At 34.5% G+C, this 17791-nt stretch overlaps 1 protein-coding gene across 5 annotated transcripts in view; it reads left to right on the forward strand.

Moving 5' to 3' along the window:
* Window positions 1-17791, forward strand: part of LOC106459405 (adhesion G protein-coupled receptor L2-like) — a 128842-nt gene that overhangs the window by 52436 nt on the left and 58615 nt on the right. For 4 of the 5 annotated variants that reach the window (XM_022385895.1, XM_022385900.1, XM_022385897.1 and 1 more), the window contains exon 1: window positions 10637-11033. The exons of the other annotated variant lie outside the window; for it this stretch is intronic. The gene's annotated coding sequence lies outside the window, so the exon portion shown is untranslated. Of the gene's footprint in view, window positions 1-10636; window positions 11034-17791 lie in introns of those variants that run through there. 5 annotated transcript variants of the gene reach the window in all.

Raw genomic sequence — 17791 nt, forward strand, 5'->3', positions numbered from 1 at the left:
TCTATGGTTCTGCAAGGACCTCGCCCTTGAAGATGCTGGACCCCATTCACCATCTGGGGCTTTGGCTCTGCACCGGGGCTTTTTGCACTTCTCCAGTCCAGAGTTTGTACACTGAGTCCCACGAACCTCCTCTTCACCTCCGTCATTTGCAACTTTCTTTACAATATGCTTCGATCCTTACCACGGCATCCCACCTGGGATTGTGTTTTTCTTACTCAGTGTACCATGCTCTTTCGGAACAGACAGTCTGCTATTCCTTCCTTTGGCCTTCGTATCCGGGCACAACTGGTTGAATTGGATCTGGAATTGGATGGCATTGCTGTCCCCAATGATCAGTCCATTCCACCATGGCTTATTACCATCCCATCCTGTGACCTTTCCTTGAGTCATCTGGGGAAGGCGGATACTCCCGATTGGAAGTACCATCTTCTTTTTGTGGAACATCTTTCAAGCCATTCTTCTCTTCCTATTTACACGGATGGTTCGAAATCGGGTGACTCTGTAGGTTCTGCCATGGTGTGCTGTGGCTCGGTAGTTGCTCGCAGGATCCCCTCTACAGTTTCTGTGTTCACTGCCGAGTTGTATGCTATTTCTCTTGCCCTGGATCATGTAGAAGCTATGCAGTACAGTAATTGTACTATTTACACTGATTCTCTTAGCTCTCTACTGGCCCTGGAATCGATTAGCGTTAGTTCGCACCCTATTCTCGTCGATATTCAACACCGACTGACCCACTTTTCTCTTTCTTCTGTTTCCACCCAGTTTTTCTGGATCCCTGGCAACGTCGGTATTCACGGAAACGAGCTGGCTGACACCGCAGCTAAGTCCGTCTGCTCTGGTGCCTTTACAGCCGTGCCTATCCCATACATGGACTACGGTCTTGTCTTCAAGGCGCGGCTTTGTGCCAGTTGGCAGTCGACTTTGGGTGAGCAGCGTCATAACAAGCTTTTCCAGATCAAACCTTCAGTTGGTCTTTGGCCGTCTTGTCTTGCTTCCGTAAGGATCGGACCGAGGAAGTAGTCCTGGCTAGGCCACGCATTGGTCACAGTTTTTTATCCCATCGTTTTCTTTTATCAGGCATTGACCCACCGATGTGTAGCCATTGTGACACTTAAGTTACAATAGCTCACATTTTACTGTCGTGCCGTCGTTACGACCGTGAGCGCCGGCACCATTCTAGACACGTAATTTGTAAGAGTTTACCCCTGACGTTGGACAGTGTCATTGGCGCAATATTGGTGTTTTTAATTGTATATAAATCTTTTATAGACATATTTCGGTTTTAACTAGCTGTATTTTTACATTTTACTTTCATTTACTTTCACTTTTTACCTGTTATTTGGCTCAGATAGCCTCGTTGCTTTACGCCATAAAACGCCAACCAACTTATCAAGGTCAGGACAGAAGGGTCATTGTGATGTTACCAACCAGCCAATGCTCAAAAATGATTCAGTTCGCCCTTAATTTGAATAGAGATTCTTGTTGGATGCGTACCAGCAAGAGGTGAGCTCACCCTCAAGAAAATCTGATTAGAACAGTTGTTTTGCTGGTGAAGACTGTATTCTCCCCCCCCCCTCCATACACACATTACAGAGTTAAGCAAGCTATATTGTATTGTTTTGTTTAGAGTTTTTTTTCTAATGTTTTGAGAAACTTCTGGTGGAACAAATAGATTTATATCTAGAATACACCCTATGCTGAAGTTTTGGCTCCTGATCTGAAAAAGACACAGATGACCAGGGCTGCAAGACTATAAATTACTAAACTCTAACAATCAGTACTGCTTAGCACTGTTGACTTTGTCGTTAAAGAAAGTTAAACAACTTTTCTGTAAAACAGAGCTCCCAGTGCGGATGAACTATATGCCTTCTCTTCTAACTACCGCTGCTAAAACGACCACTATGACATTGATAGCATCATCTCCACCCATGTCAGAGGCATCATTTGATGAGCCTACGTCGCCATCATCATACTACCGCAGCATTTGATTTTCACCAGCTCGAAACATCGATAAGAATTATGTAACTGTACAATAGTTAAAGTTAATTTTGAAGAGTTTTGATTGGTAGTTAATCTTATGCCTGAGATATGTGATAATAACTATGAATGCGTTTTCTTTAGTATTATTGTATTATGGTACAGTTTCGTCTGTGCATTTGGTATTGAATTTTGGAAAACAAAATCTATATTATCTTTAAATTAGGTATTGGATTCATAAGTATGCTACGATTGCATCATGATCTTCTTCGTTCTAAACATTAATTGTGAGTTTTAATCAACTTCTGCAGAGCCACCAACGTGTTATTATAAACTTGTTTATGTAGTACATTTAAGTTAGAAGATTACATAATATAAACTATTTTGTTGGATTCAATACTGGATATTTTATACAAGCACTGGTGTAACATTTGTAGTCTGTTCCACGATTTTAACGTAGTTTATCTACTGTACTATATACTTTGCATGATGTAGATATGTTATCTGTTGATTGAAACACAGGTTTTGCTTATTCCTTTCTGTAACATATTTTAAAGTACTATAATAAAGTCCTTAATTATTCAGAGTATTACGCGTTGTATTACTTTGTTCAACGGTTCCAAACGTGCTACTTAAGAATGAAGTGTGGCTATTGTATACGTTATTATTCACTTTTAACTTTTTCCACTTATTTTCGATATTGATTTCATTTAGAACGTGGTTTGTGGTTACATATTGAGTTAGTTTGAACCGTTTACATTCACTGTAAGCTTGCTATGATGTTTGAATTCTTTTCACCTAATTACCTGTGTTTATTTTGAGTTTTAATGACCATATTACCTTTTATTATGTACTTTTCAGGCTTTGACTAAATATGTGTTGATTCTTTTAGTTTAGGGGTTAAAGTCAAACTTCATTAGGCTACAAGTTATTACGTTTACTGGATTTTGACGATTTTTATTTAACAGTGTTTGTTTTCCATGAGTTTCATTTTAATTAAACTGGGCTTAACATGATTTTTGCTGATTTAATGCGTGAATTAGTTGTGTACTTATTTATCACATAATTTATTCATTTCACGTCTCTATTTTTTTAACTAATCCTCTAGAGGTGTTGGTTTTGATTTCAAGTGCACTTTCATTTGTCGTTTTCATGTGTGATTTATGTTTCTCTCTCCACTGTTGTTTTCGTTTTTATTTTTATTTTTTTAAACTGAATGTAGTGTTGTTATTATGTTGCATTTTATAATACTTGTAATGCAGGTTGTACATAATAGAGTAGATATCTGAAGTGATAGTTTTTTTAACACCTGCCACACGATCCAGCCAAGCTTTTTTTAGCAATGAGCCTAGAAAGGTCAACATTGAAGTCATTCCGGAAACCGGTGATTTATGGTTATTCCGATAGATCTCGCTGAATGAAGCTCGGTACGACTTTAAAAACGAAAGAAAAACAAAAATACTAAATATTAATGAAAATATGACATGATAAAATCTATATAGATTATACTATGGTGGTACCATACTGGGAATTATACCATCCTTCTTATATTTATTCTTCATTGCAGAAATGGCATTATTAATTTGAGAATCGCTAGGGACATGATCTTGTAATACATCGTGAATCTGATTCAACTTCAACACTACATCTTTGGGCTTTACTGCACCGTTAATTTCACAAAATATTGAAACTAATGATTTCTTATGTATGTTTCCAATCCTCGTTTATGAAGATAACGATAGTATTGTGCCAGTTATTTTTTTATGTTTTGCTGTCAATGCAATAATCAATTGACGAATGTCAAATCGATTGGGATATCTTTGAATAAGTTCTTCCCTCACCCGACCTGGACCCACGGTTTAACATGATCGCTACACTTAAACCATCACATTCACAGCCACATCTAGAACATTTCAAGCATGTTTTATTGCTACATCGTTGCTCTTTACATTTACAATATACCTTCTCCATGATGGCTCTCATGGTCTTTGATCAGGTCATGGGTCTATTCCAGCGACCTAGACCTTGCAACTAATGCCAAACGTCTTTTTTTTTTGTTTGTTTGTCTAATAAAATCAACCCAAACCTTCCCGGAATTACTCTCTTTTTTTTATTCACATCAAGTTGCCGGGGTGGCTTGTGTGGTAGATGTATTGTATAGACCAAGTTTTTATTGTATTCTCAAGAATTTTATATGTTATTGTGTGGTTTTAAATGTTATGAGATACGATAATTTTTCAGTTACGGGTTCTTTTGTTATGCTATATTAGGTATTGCACACTGGTATTATATAGTAAGTGAGTTAAAGGGTAATCCTTAAATAATGCGCTATATTGTTATACTGAGATATCTGCTTTTCTAAGAAGACGAACAAAGAAGATATTATGTAAATTTTATATTGTGAACTTGGGTCTGACTACTGGAATTTGAGATGAACTGCAGAGGAGTCATTATTTCTCTACTGCATTTTCAGCATAAAAGAGTTCGATTTATGGTTGTCTTTATTTTCAATGTTCTGTTGTAGTATAAGTAAAGTTATAACATGTGTAACTGTTTCATAAGGTAGGATTTTGTTTAGCAATACGTTCTTGTACAATACAGAGCATAGTGGCGTAAGTCAAGTATGGTTTTGACATGAAATATTTTATACAGACTTTTGAAATCCTTGAAAGTTTACATTGATAAACTTGTGTAAGTGAACTAACAAATGATATAATTTGGATGTGTAGAAACAAAGTTGTGATATGGTCTGTGGTGTGTTTATGTTCGTACGTGAATTTTAAGACTAAAGTGTTTACTTTAATACAGCTACTCACCGTTAATTTTTAGTTGGATTTGAAGGTTTAAATTCAGTAGGCTTGAGGACAAGCCTAATGTAAAAAAAAAAAAGGGAGACTGTAATGATTTTTCTTCCACCAGCTTTCTTTTAAAACGTCCGAGAATAATGTCTAACGCATTGTCTTGTTATGTTGTTCGAAATTATTATCTTCGGCAGTTGTATATAGTTGTTAGTCTTTCTTGGGAGACCAGGCGTGGCCTAGTGAAATCGAGGTTGCATGGTTCGTGTCCTATTGCCGTAAAAATTGCACCCCGAACTTTGGGGCCGTTAAAAGAGTGATAGTCAAATCTCATTATTCGATTAGAGTAGTCCAAGAATTCGCGGTGAGCACTGTTGACTTCCTGCATTTCCTCTAGCCTATCGCTTTAAAATTGTGAAGAGTTAGAGCAGATAGCCATTTTATAGATTTTCGCGAAACAAATAAACAAAACTTTCTTAGAGCGAGATTACTTTTTTTACTTTCAACAATTCGTTCTTATTGAAATTGTTTGTATCTTGGAAGACTGGTGCTTTTTGGGTTGGACTTTATTGTTTTTTGTGGTATAGTTGATAGCACTAAGAGATCCAAGATGATAACTTGTCATGAGTGTTCTTTATTCTTCCGACAGCTAAAATGTTTCTCAAGTTTGAATTTTCTTCCTTCAGTTTAGTTTAACTTTGATTTTAGGTTATCTTTATTCAGATTCAATTTACTTAGGCTTAATGTAAGGTTAATTCATTTTAACTAATTGGTTTCAGATTGAATACTGTATTCAGTAAATGTTTCTTGCGAAAATATGAATCTTATAAAGTATGGATAAAAAAAGATATCTGTTTTTCTCAAACTTGTCTGTTTCTTTTATTTCCTTTCTTGTTCGCAAATGACATTCCATTCAAAGAAATCATTGAAGAAACTCTTTATGCAGATGTAGAGGTGTTTTACTTTTTGCCATAGTTACTCTAAAGCAGGAATACAGCATAAGACCTACTTCGCTATCCATCGGAGAAAGTTTTTATAATGGAAATTACTGTGTTGAGCAATAGTCCATAATGAATGAGTATGATCAGTAATGGAAGAAGTAATTCCGATAGCAGCAAGGCACCTAGAAAATCATTATTGTCTACACAGTGCAATTAATATCAATATGCAATATCAGGTGACGCTAGGAGTAATTTTTTTCTGCGTACTAAATGATCCAGAAATTTATTCCAAAAAACAAAACAAAACCAAAAAAAAAAACCTACGCCTAATGACGAGCAGTAACTATAAATATCTGGGTCACTTCTTGTTCACCACAATTTTTCAACTACAAAATATACTTACTCGTAACTCTCATCATCTAATAAGACGATTCAAATAATTTTTCATACAGTGGGAGGAGGGAGGAAGTAACATCATTTTATCCTACTAGAGCCATTTTTTTTGTTTTTGGAATACAGTGAGAAATAGTGATCATAAATCACCATAACAGTTTAATCGTTGTCCAAACTTTTTTGAAGACAATTACTGTGAAACAGCTAGTGTATAACAAACATTACAAGTGAGCTTTTCTTCTTCACATTTTACAGTAACACGGATATTTCCCTTTGAAAACATGCTAAATACACCTGAAAATTAAATGTAAATTATTTACGTTAAAAGTATTGCGAGTTTCAGTTTAATTAAGGAGATTCTGTTGATCTTTTAACCAGAAAATCTCAATGACATAGCACCCAAAACCTTCCACACCGCAGTATTAGAATCTCTCTTTATCACAGTATCCAAATTTCCAGTACCAACGAACCAGAAAATTTAACAAGGTTACCAATAACCTATGTATTATAAACACTCAATAATAAAAGAATCAGAAACCCTCATTAACGCAGTAACAAAAACTTATTGCAATGGCACACAACACTTTTAATATTATAACGTGAAATACACTTATTAAAATAGTGTTACCAAAACTTTCGATAGTACAGAATCAGAAACTATCATTATTTCAGCATCATAAGTTAATTATTACAGTATAATTAACTCCGTTATTGCAGTATCAAAACCCTATACTATTAGCAATATTAAATACTGTAGCATCCAACAGTCTCTAACTAAACAGTACTGGAAATTATTATCACCACAACATTAGAAATTCTTAGTATCATGATATTAAAAACTCTCAGTACGATGAACCCAAAAATTTCCAATAGCACACAGTCCGAAAATGTGATTACAACACTATTAAAAACTATCATTGTCACAGTATCAGATACTTTCATTGTCACAGTATCAGATACTTTTGTGCAGCTCAGGATTACAAACTCTCATTACATTCGTACCAAAAAGTTTCAATAGCACAAAATCAGAAACTTTCATTGACACAGTACCAGAAATTTTCATCACTACATGATGAATATTACAACATTAATTACTAGCTGGAGTACTCGTCCCCTGGACGGAAGTTATACAAATTCATGATTAACGAAAAGTTATCTTAAGACATGAAAAGCTGCTTCCTTTATGCGTAAGAGTAAAAAACAAAGCCAATAAAAACTGGAAAACACAAAATGTGAAACCGCAAATTTCCAGGTATCTTCGCATGGACCCAACAAGCCTTCATGCCAAATTTGATGATGATCCATAAACAGGGGGTGAAGTAGTTGTACAAAACGCCCATAAAAACCGCAAAATGCAAAACTGAAAAGTTGTATGTACCCCTACATATAACCTACTGAACCTCCCTACCAATTTTGGTAAAGATCCATCCACGCCCTGTGAAGTAGTTACATGGACATACAACAGACAGTACTATGATATTTATATAGATTCTTAATATCACAATATTGAATACCTTTAATTATTAAAGTGGTGCTCAAAACTTCCAATAGCACTGTATCAGAATCTCTCAATAACACAGTACCAACAACTCTCATTACAACAGTATCAGAAATCCCAGTCAAGGAATGTGAGGAACTCTCAATATCACACTGTTAAAACTCTCAATACCACAATATAAAAATCATCAATACTTTCAGAGACTTTTATTACCAAAGAACACGACACTCTCATTACAATAGTATCAGGAACTCTCACTACCACAGAACACGATACTTTCATTCCAATAGTATCAGAGACTTTTATTACCACAGAACACAATTCTCTCATTACAATAGTATCAGGGACTCTCACTACCACAGAACACGATACTTTCATTTCAATAGTATCAGAGACTTTTATTACCACAGAACACAATACTCTCATTACAATAGTATCAGAGACTTTTACCACAGAACACAATTCTCTCTTTACAATAGTATCAAGGACTCTCACTACCACAGAACACGATACTTTCATTACAATATTATCAGGGACTCTCACTACCATAGAACACGATACTCTCATTACAATAGTATCAGGGACTCTCACTACCACAGAACACGATACTTTCATTTACAATAGTATCAGAGACTTTTATTACCACAGAACACAATACTCTCATTACAATAGTATCAGAGACTTTTATTACCACAGAACACGATTCTCTCATTACAATAGTATCAGGGACTCTCACTACCGCAGAACACAATAGTCTCGTTAAAATAGTATCAGGGACTCTCACTACCACAGAACACGATAGTCTCGTTAAAATATTATCAGGGACTCTCACTACCACAGAACACGACACTCTCATTACAATAGTATCAGAGACAGATATTACCACAGAACTCGATACTCTCGTTAAAATAGTATCAGGGACTCTCACTACCACAGAACACGATAGTCTCGTTAAAATAGTATCGGGGACTCTCACTACCACAGAATACGGTACTATTATTACAATTGTATCAGAGACTCTCATTGCCACTTTATATGAAACCCTCGTTGTCACGTTATCAGACATTCTCAGTAAGAAATTATAATATCAAATATTCTCAGTACAGTGGTACCCAAAACTTCCAACAGCAAGGTATCATTAACTGTCATTACCAAAGCATTAGATATTTTTAATATTACTGTGTCAGAAACTCTCAGCAGCAAGGTATCACTAGCTCTCAAAATTTCCAATAGCATCAAATCAGAATCCCTTATTACAGCAGTATAATAAACTCTTTTTGTCACAGTATCAGAAACTATCCAATATTAAAAAATTAGAAATCTTCAACTTCACAATATTGAAAATTCTCATTACTAGTGTGCCCAAAAGTTACAACAGCACATTATCAGAATGATCATTGCAAAGTTGTCAGAAATTTTCATTGTAATAGTATCAGAACTTTATTACAACAGCAACAGAACTTTATTACAACAGCATCAAGAAACTATCATTACAACAGTATCAGAAACTGATTATAACAGTATAAGAAATTATCATTATAATAGTACCAAAAAGTTTCAATAACACGGTGTCACGAGCTCTGATTATAGCATTATCAGAAACTATCTTTGCCACAGTATCAGAAACTCTCAATGCAACACTATAGAAAACTTTCATTGATAAAATATCGGAAAATCTTAGCAGTAAAGTACCGCAATTCATCATTACAACAATAAACATACTTTTTAATACAACAACAGTAACCATAATTTTAATATCACAGTATCAGAAACTCTAATTACAATAGCATCGAAGTATCTTGTAGTCACAGTATCAGATTTTCTCAGTAATATAGCATTACAAATGATCGTTACATTGAAACTCAAGACTTTCAATTTCACACCATCGAAAACCCTCAGTATAACAGCATCAGAAACTTTGATTACCACAATATAAGAAGCTGTTAGTGGCACATTATCACAAAGTCTCAGTAGAGTAGTAACAAAGTTTCCAGAAGTACAGTATTACATATTATCCATCGCAATGGTAACTTAACGTCCACTACCAACTACCAGATACTTTAAGTATTAGAAACTTTCATTACCGCAGCACTCAGAAACTCAGTATCGCAGTGTTATAAATATCATTATAATGGTGTAAATATATTCCGATAGCATAGTATCAGAAAACTTAATGCTACAATATCTTAACCTCTCATTAGTATAGTATTACAAATCGTCTTTAACACAGTATCATAAACTCCAGATCACAAAATCATGAGAAAAATCTCACAACCACAAGATAATAAGCTTTCACTACTGCAACAATACAAACCCTCCGAATTAAACACTCTTAGTATCACAGAATTAAATTTTTTCATTACATTAGTACTGAGAACTTCCAATACCACAGATCAAAAACTATGATTATCATAATACCAAAACGTCTCACTACCAGAGTATCAGAAAGTCTCGTTATCACAGTATCAGAAAATGTCAACGCAATAAAGCAAAACCTTTCAATATTTGCCATGATATCAGAATTCAATAATTTAGATTTTAAAAATCTAAGGGACCTGCGAAAATAAAGAAGTTTTTATGTTCGGAGAAACCATTCAATTTTCATCATTCTGTAAATCGTATATTGTACCTTACATTTGTGAAAAACAAATAAACAGTAATTTGATGTGGTCGTTTAGAAAGCTTTGCGCTAAAAAGAAAATTATGAAGGTTTCCGATATAACAAAGAGACATACATCTAAAATATTTTGACCAAAGCCTTCAGGAAGTGTGTATTAAACGATTTCTTTATAAGAACGAGCTGAGTGACTAAAAAATAAATTTTTAGTACATATTTATATATATATTGGCAAAAACTTTCATAATAAAAGTAACTGTAGTATTTCTGAGAAGCTTAAACCTACAATGGAACTCTCCACTCTCCAACGGTAATTAAAGCTTCACTTGGAGGGCGCTTTTATCAGAAGACCACACCTGCAGCCAATGGAAACGTAGATGCTGTCATTTGCTTGTGATGAAAGCTTGATCGGCTGCTCGCGAGTGTCGCTCAACAGTTTAGGATCGACAACAGGAACGTTAAGTTGCGTAACAAGCGAGCAGAAGGAGGTTTCTACATGCAATCTTTTAACTTGATGTTAGAATAAGCTTGCACTAAATCGCTGCTGCGTTATCTACATATTCTCCTGCTTGAACAATAGGGCTGTAGAACGTTTACAAAAGGGCCACAGAATTGGCGTTATTAGTAGGATATCCTGTTAATGTTAGTTGTTTTGCATGTTCATATATAATAACACAGTTGAAGAACACTAGCATGATCCATTCTGCTAATTGGCGCCCACAGACCGCTAAGGACGTCTTTGTGAAGCTGCTTGGGGCTTTTGTTGTGATGATCTCATGAAATATCACAGCTTGCTGTTACTGTGTTAGGTAAGTCCACTTAAATTATTAATTTTGTCTTCAGTATTTGCTTACAAAAATCTTTTTAACTCTTCAATGTGTTAATGGATTATTAAGAAGACAGTTAAACAAGAAGGTAGATTAGAATGATGAATTTGTGTAAATAAACATCTTGGTCGATATCTTTCAAGAAGACATGAGATCATATATGCAGTGATAAATCACATGTATATAGTGTTCAGATATATTACATTTTTCAAGAATTATTCTCAGGCTTTGTTATCAAGAACAGTCAATGTTCGCAAGTCGGGTCTTACAGTATTCGTAACTTTAGTTAGATATAACTACAAGATACACTAGGTACCAAACTTACCCAGTCAAACATTTTTGTCTTTCACAAAGCAGCATATCCTGTCTTCGATATAGCTGTAATAATGAACAATTATATGAACTCGTCATATTATACTTTTAGCGGAGAAAAAATAAACATTTAAAAACTATAATTAATAAAAATACACAAAATTACAAAACGTTTGGACGCTTAATTTGTTATCATGAAATGTAGAAAAATCCAAATTTTAGCAGTGTTACCGCTACGATAATATTTTCGTGGTATTCTACAAATTCAAAGTTTTATTACATGTGGTAATCTGATATAACAGCTCATAAAAAAACTTTAGTGTGAAATTTAGTTAGACAGCATCAAATATGATTTCGTTATTGGGAAAGGTAAAGATTGATGTTTAAACAAGAACCTACACAGAATTAATATCATTTCATTAATTTAATGTATAACTCAAATATAACTTTACGTAACCAATCTTAACTACTGAAAAATTTCCTTTCTACACGTTTAACTCCAACAGTGTAACTTTGACTTTCTCTGTATCGACTTATCTTTGCTCCTGAGACGTGACTTGGTTTGGAACTACACCCTTTACTTGATAGTGGCTTGTGAAGCAAACTGTCGTGTTTCTGCTTTTAATATGATTCATGGTTGTACGGATTTGTGTTTATGTTTGTTAATATTTCTAAATACCAATTACAACAAGTCCCTCGAGTGTCATTTACTTAAAGCATTAAGACCATTTGATAGTATGATTAAATAAAGAGATTAGTTATATTTGAATAATTGATCATCTGACCAGAAATACAAATCTCCAGCTTCCAACAAACGTGGAATGTAATAAAGATTTTTATGTCGATTATAAGGGTCCCTGATGGGTCAGTAGTTAGTTTAAGAACTTGCGACGCTAAAATTCGGGATTCGAAGATAGCAGATAGCCTATTGGTGGTTTTGCGGTAAAAACAAACAAATAATTCTTAAGACATGTACGTATACAAAGGCAAATTTCCCAAGTGCCTAAATGAAACGGTAAACATGTATTAGTTTCGAAAATTGGTTTCATCTAAACAAACAAAAGAGCCTAAAGCAAAATCCTTTGAAATATGTCACTTTGAATGAAAACTCTGTATGCTAAGGAAAGTGATATTACCTGATTTAAGAAACATTTTAAAGGAAAGACAAATAAATCCATCCAACTTGTTATATGTTCTGAACTTTAAACACGTGCTTGGAAAGATCACTTTTATGACAAATATGTCCAGGATATAAACACGTGTAATAGTTAGACAGTGCTGCCAGTCTGCTGTATGGGCTCTTGTGTCATTAGGGACGTCATAAAAGAGCCGCTGTAACATATCTTGGTACACATCCTATAATTGTTCCAGTCAAAGTATTTCCAAGTACTGTAAAGGAATGCGACATACATGTAGACTAAAAGTGCATCATATAAATGGCTGTTTTTTTTCTCATGTTACAGAGTCTGTAACATAAAGTGTCTGTACCGTTTCTTTTAAAAAGTTCATTTTAATAGGAATATTGCACACTAACACGATCTATGTAACAGAAAGTTTTAGTCCTCACTATAGCATTTAATCTCTGAAACTAGAAAAGTTTTAAAGTTGCTACATTTCATTTTCGAAATAATCTTTGGTTATCGTGTTGGTTATGCACTTCTTAAAGTGTTAAAGAACGCCATGTTAGCCGTATATTTGAAACTAATATTTATAGTTCAACTTTAAGATATGTACTAATAATTCGAAAAGTCGCCTCTAAATCTATATAACTATCATAAGTACTGTCCGCTGTATGTCCAAGTAACTACTTCGCAGGATGTAGACGGATCTTCACCAATATTGGTATGGAGATCCATTGGGTCCAAGGGGAGATACATGCAAATTTGCGGTTTCACATTTTGTGTTTTGCAGTTTTTATGGGCGTTTTTTTTTTTTTACAATTACATATAAAGGAAGCAACTTTTCATTTTCTAAGATAACCTTTCGTTAATCATAAATTGATATAACTTCCGTCCAGGGGACGAGTACTCCAGCTAGTTATTAATATAACTATTAATTTTCTCTTTAAAAACACTGTATTGTTTTAAATGTCTCGTTATCGCCATCTTGTGTATTTCTATATGAACTTCTGATGTTACTAAAGTCTAGTGAAACCATCTCGAGGTACATACAAAATGTTGTTTTGAATTGCACAATTGTCGTGAAGTTAAGCTATTCATAAAAACTCCAGTGACTACAGAACTGTGCGGCCATTTGTTTTTCGTAATAGTGATCATAGCTGAGACTGCTGGAAATAAAGAGTTATATTATATTCAGGCAAAAAAAATGGTAAATACTAGATTTCTGAGAGTGTTAATGGGGTATTTCAAAAGAAAACGGCAAAATTCTTAGTTCTGAGAGGTGGACATTTAAGATAGAATGTTTACAGCAATATCAGGATAAGAGCATATTGCAAATGTTATTTTAGGTTATTGAAACTATGTCCCATTCAAATGTTGTCAGCTATTATGATCCTAACCTTACCTTAATAGAATTTAACTGTAATTACTATTTGGTTGTGGTTCGTGGCGGGATGAGGACTTCTGGAAAGGACTGACTGTTCCTGCAACGAGTGATTAGGAATAGAAATCTATATTTATTTACATGGAATACTTTTTACAGATATTTCGATATCAAATGCCAAATAAGTGAGTCGTTTTACCGGGCATGTTTGGTTTACGACAAGTGGTATTGTCATGTTAAAAATAAATTTTACAATATGTTAATATAATATTTTAGAGAAAAAGTTTTATTCATTACTAAATGTGTTATTTAAGAAAAACAAATAATTATTATAGTCTTACAGAGTACCCTACGTAGGAAGGGGGTCATATTATTTTGAAATGGCTGAATAAAATGATATTTATTACTATACGAGGGAATGAACCATGTGATTTAGGGTCTGTCGGTTTCTCCTGAATGCAGCATCAACCATGTACGAAACCATTAAGTTTAAACTCTAATTCCAAGCGTTCATCATGTTTGTAGGGTGTTTACTCAAGCAAGCTGCACTGGATGGCCTGAGACGGGAGGGTCTGACATATTGATAAATGATCCCTTACAACTGCTCATGCTCTCTGTGTAGGAAACAATATAGAAGAAGGTTGAAAAGGGGAGAGCAGTGAACAGCGGGGCTGGAATAAACATATAGTCACCTTCTGAGTAATAAAACAAGTTGCTATATCGTGATATAACCATTACGCGCCGTACGATGTTGTTTAGCATTGCTCGTATTTCCTATTATTTTTACCTCGCGTTAGTGAAAGGTAATCAGCAAATTGTCATATTACTGTTACCAAAGAGAGGGCTTTGTTGTGGACTTAAAGCGCTCGATACCAGCGTGCTGTTGAATTGACTCTCATGTCAGCGTAATTGATCGACAGTTGTCATGTTTGATTTGTAATCCCGCTGTTATGTGTAAGTTTACAGTCCAGAGGGCACGTGATCACACGGTAGGCGCCTCGTAACACAGGTTAGTATCTGATACGCCATGTGAATAACATAACTAGTCACGTAAATTGATTCTTGTACGAACTGGTGAATATGTATGAGCATTGTACAACATTATTGAAGGTGCATATATATATATATATATGTGTGTGTGTGTGTGTATACATATATATGTATTTAATCTTCATTGGTTGGTGACCCCGCAACTGTAACACTAATCCTTATTTGCCTAGGGAGATTAGACATTGGTTGGAGGTAACTGATTCTGAGTCTTAAATATTATTATGTGAAATAAAATCTTCTGTTAATTGGATACAGAACAACAACAATAAAAATACAAATGTTGCAATAAAATGAAAGTCAAAATGATTAAATATATATACGTCAAATGCTTGTTAAACTTGAGTTTTCACGAAGCGGGGACAGGTTTGTTTTGTACCAATTAATTCTTTCCACTCACTTTAAATATCGTCTCACTTTGACATATAAACCCACACTTATATTTCTGATCGCAAATGTTATATCTGGGTTTTATATAATTTCAATGGAGAATTGTGTTAAATTTAAACAAGAGTTGCGAAATGTGTGTTAAGGTGTTAGTCCCTAACAGACATGCGAACAACTTTCATACTTGAAGGTGCACTATATGTAAATATCTTACATACATTAGTCACTAGTTAAGTGATTATGCAATGCCTTAAGCTTTGCAGGAAACACTGCTGGAACATATTATCTGAGGCTTAGATCTATATGCCCCAAGAGTATGAACATTCCCCATTATTTTATGTAACCCGCTGCTAATCATTGTGCTTTATTACGTTTCTCCGCCAGTTTTAATACCGGGTTAACCTGCAAAACATAATATAATTTTGGATTATATTTCTACTAATTGCTGATCACTTATGTCGTCTTATATAGATAAGGAAATCATCATTAAAACTATTATTTCATATACAAAGTGAATGCAACAAGAGGTAAAAAACATACTAGATATGTATATAAAAAGACCTTTAATACACGGACATTGAACATATTACGGAAAAGAACATTATATCCATAACTAGAAAGAAACTTGTTCAACATATTTAATTTTTAGAAACTAAGATATTCATCTATCACTCGCTGTACGTTACACGTGAGATGACGTCCTTCTATCACCATTTGACGTATTCTAAACTTAGGTGTTTGTTTATTTTAGAGCAAAGTCTCATTGGTCTATCTGCTGTGTCCACCGCAGGGAATCTACTAACCCCGGATTTTAACGCTGTAAATCCGTAGACTTACCACTGTCCCACCGGGGGACTTAGGTGGGATTAATGCCAATTCTATGTACTACAATGCCACAGAAACGAAAATAAAACTGCAATATTGAATATTTTTGACTGAAGCATCAGATTAACAACTCTTAAATTATTTTGTACGAAGAGCTGATACAGTTTGTAACAAATATTGTCATTTTCACCCTCTTTCATTTTCTTTCTCTTGTGGTAAACGACTATTTCCACAAAGCTATTCACGTGGTTTGGTAACCTTCGTGGTGCTCTTTTATTTCCATTTACTGGGCTATTTCGTGGTTGAATTCTCTCTTTTATCAGTTTGTGAGAAAACACACATCTATCTAAAATATATTTTCGATTCTAGTTACAATCTTATTTTGTGGCTGAAGACTTCTCGTGCCTCTTTTATTTCCAGTTACTGGGCTATTTCGTGGTTAAAGTCTCTCTTTTTTTTATTGGTTTGTGAGAAAACACACATCTATCTAGAATATATTTTCGTTTCTAGTTACCAGTTTATTTTGTGGCTGAAGACTTCTCGTGCCTATTTATTTCCAGTTACTGGGCTATTTCGTGGTTAAAGTCTCTCTTTTTTTTTATTGGTTTGTGAGAAAACACACATCTATCTAGAATATATTTTCGTTTCTAGTTACCAGTTTATTTTGTGGCTGAAGTCTGCGCGTACCTCTTTTATTAGTTTACGAGAAAGCAAACCTCTATCTGGTGTATTTCCATTCAGAGTTACTAGAATATTTCATGGCATGCGTACTTCCTTTCCATCGTTAGTTTGTAAGCCGCAAGCAACTTTCTAATGTAAATTAATAAACTTGCAGTTTTTAATCTTAATAGTAAAACCTATTAGTTTTTAGGTATTTTTATGTGTAAGTATAGTATAAAAGTGGCTGACTGGATGCGTACTTCAATTTAACAACGTGTTTCAATCGATTAAAGGAAAAGCCAATTGCCGAAGGTATGCAGAAAACTTTCCGTCGCCTGGAAACATTATTTAATAATTACAATACTTTGAAAACAGAGCCATCTAGTGGCTAACTTGCATATCATAATTTTGTCATTTTAAAATACAGCGTATCTCCAATTTAAAAAAAAGTGTAAAGAATTTTCTATGGAATACATACACTTGCTTAGGTAAAACGTTTATTATAGATGATACCTAACTTTATTACATTAAGTTAATAACTAAGTAAAAGTTTTTACTTCAATGTTAGGCTCTGTATTTTACATCGCGTAGTTTTTAGGTGATTACATATACACAGCGTGGTCACAAGTAAATAGACACCACCTTTTCAGAAAAAATGAAATTTTTCAGTCATATTCACATGAATTGATATATTTATAATTTAATTCATATCTAGTAGATCTTCCTTTCGCTTCGTGGAGTTTGTTGATCCTTTCGGGCATCGTGAGAATCATCTCGTCAATTTTAGATTGTGGGATTTTTGTCCACTCTTGCTTCAAAACATGGAGTAGATCGCTCTTCGAAGTTGAGTTTTTTCGTTGTTTTTTTTTGTTTCTTGACTTGCCGGTCGAGTATGGCCCAGAGGTTTTTCGATGGGGTTCATGTCAGGAGATTGGCTCGGCCAGGGAAACTTCTGGATACCATTTTCTTCCTGCCACTTTTGGATGTTTCTAGCAGTGTGACACGGT

Source organism: Limulus polyphemus, unplaced genomic scaffold, assembly GCF_000517525.1.
Source record: "Limulus polyphemus unplaced genomic scaffold, Limulus_polyphemus-2.1.2 Scaffold603, whole genome shotgun sequence".
In the NCBI taxonomy this organism is placed as follows: domain Eukaryota; kingdom Metazoa; phylum Arthropoda; class Merostomata; order Xiphosura; family Limulidae; genus Limulus; species Limulus polyphemus.